At 42.5% G+C, this 2357-nt stretch overlaps 1 protein-coding gene across 1 annotated transcript in view; it reads right to left on the reverse strand.

Annotated features, from left to right (window-relative positions):
• Positions 1-2357, reverse strand: part of tmem91 (transmembrane protein 91) — a 39854-nt gene that overhangs the window by 25597 nt on the left and 11900 nt on the right. The gene's annotated exons all lie outside the window — the stretch shown is intronic.

Genomic DNA, 2357 nt, shown 5'->3' on the forward strand with positions numbered 1-2357 from the left:
TCACTTTTGGGGGGTTTTCCACTGGGTACAGTACCTGGTACCTGGTACTTTTTTTAGTACCACCTCGGTTGGGGTTCCAAGTGAACCGTACCGTTACCAAAACGTGACGTGTAAACTCTGCTGATCACGGATTTGCCGGAGAGAATCGTCACTACCTGCGTCACTGAACTTGCGACACGATCACAACAGAACCGCTAGATTTAAATCAGCACAGCCAGCGAAGGATCGAACGCAACTGTTTTGAACGAGCGCACCTTTTTTAACAACCAAAAAGTGTCTGTTTCGTTGTCTGTTGCGCAAGTACAGACGTTTCTCTCGTTGATAGCAGAGGAGCGGATCCAACGAGAGCTTGATGGGGCGACGCGGAATGAAAAAGTTTTCAGGAGTCACGGCAGTAGAGGCGGTGCAACTATAACGACATGTGAATAATCCTGCCCACTCTAAAGTGGTACTGAACTGCAGTGAAAACGCAAACCGAGCCGAGCCGTACCGTACTGAGCCGTGCCGAGCCGAGTCGTACCACGCAGTGGAAAAGCGCCATTAGTCAGGGCCGGCCCTGGCCAATTTGCTGCCCTATAGGCAAGATTTTACCTGGTGCCCCTTGCCTCACATTAACATTAGTGAATGTATTAACTAACTTGAACTAACAATGAACAATACATTTGTAACAGTATTTATTATTTTTTGTTGATGTTAGTAGTTGAAAATTAACCTTATTTTAAATTGTTTCCAGTGCAACTATAAAAATATATGTGCTGCCTAAGTCACATTATAAATTAAACACAAACAGCAAGAATAATTACATCTGGTATTCCTGCACAAAACTGTATTCATTTGAACACTTCTCTATAGCATACAGTACGCTTTTTTGTAATATTTTAAATTCATAGTATTGAAGTAGTATTGGTAATAAAAAAAATAAAAAATAGTTGTAGTATTGGTAATAAAAAAAATTAAAAAAATAGTAAAAAAAAAACCCACTCATTTTGGCGCCCCAAGGGATCTGCGGCGATCCAACTTAGCAAACTTTAAAGCTACAGTCCGCAAGTTTTGCCTCTTTGTCGCCATCTCTGTTTGAAAACCTGCAATTGCAGCTGTTTGCGGAATTATCTTCCTTGCGTGGGTTGTGCGCCAGGGTGTACTGACGAAACATGCTACCTATCAGATTGTGCTACCAAAAATATATTTGCATTGTTTTAAAGGTGACATATCATGAAAATCTGACTTTTTCAGGTTTTAAAGGGGTCCTATTATGCTCTTTTACAAAGTCTTGATTTTGTTTTGGGGGTGTACTAGAACATGCTCTCATGCTTGGTTGTTCGAAAAACATATTATTTTTCACATATTTTACATTATTACAACACCTCTCTCCCCAGTCTGGCATGAACGGCTGGAATAGTTCCTGAATCAATAGGGCTGTGACTATCTACTGCCACCGGCGGTAGTGCACGTGACGTCACGCACTCTATAACAAGCATAATAAGAAGTTTTGTATACATGTGTAATAACAGTAATAGTTGCAAATTGTTTTATTTAGACTAAGTCTATGGTAATTCACAAATTGCCTCAAACGCCATACACAGCGTTTCCTTTAGATTGGCAGGTTTGTGCAATAATTCGTGGAGGGAAATTGCGCATAGTTTGGGCAATTGTTTTTTTACTGTTTACATGTTTATTTACTGTTTAAGCCGATCTACTGCTCATGTGTGGAACACGTCTGCCGAGCGGACCACCAGCGAACACTTTCGGCAGTATAAATAAAAGCAGTCTGTGCACGCGAAAATTCTTACACAGGCTTTTGATGAGTGAGACAGTGCTGGGCTGCTCCAGGACAGTTTTGACATTTCAGAGACATGTTCTTAAATGTGACTCATATAAAATATAATATATTACATGCATGCACAGTATTAAGGAAGCTTTAATCGCCTTTTTGGTAACTTCATGACTTAACTGACCACGACATTGCATGCACGTAGTTTATTTCGCACTTTGATATGAAAGGATACAGGCTACAGCACGCGCCGGCGCCTTTGTGCATGCAATTGAAGAGCACGCGCTTCGAGCACAGTACCGTTTCCGTGCTCGCTTGACTCGCGCCTGGCGATGAAGTGAAGAGGAGCGCGCGTCTGAAACGTCTCCCGTTCTCAGTCGTTCTGCGACTGAATAAATGCACTTCTTGTCAAGAGAAAAAGTGACAGAAGCAGCAGTTGTGAGTGGGGTGGCCAACCCTAGCCGAAATGTGCTGTGATTGGTTTGCTGGGCCAGTGTGTGTTGTGATTGGCAGCACTCGGCGCTTGGTCGGGAAATGTCATGCCCCTTACCATAGCCGCCTGCAAGCTTCAGTGTAAATATTGCGT

The sequence above is a fragment of the Sinocyclocheilus rhinocerous genome, unplaced genomic scaffold, assembly GCF_001515625.1.
Source record: "Sinocyclocheilus rhinocerous isolate Xijiao unplaced genomic scaffold, SAMN03320098_v1.1 scaffold130, whole genome shotgun sequence".
NCBI lineage: Eukaryota > Metazoa > Chordata > Actinopteri > Cypriniformes > Cyprinidae > Sinocyclocheilus > Sinocyclocheilus rhinocerous.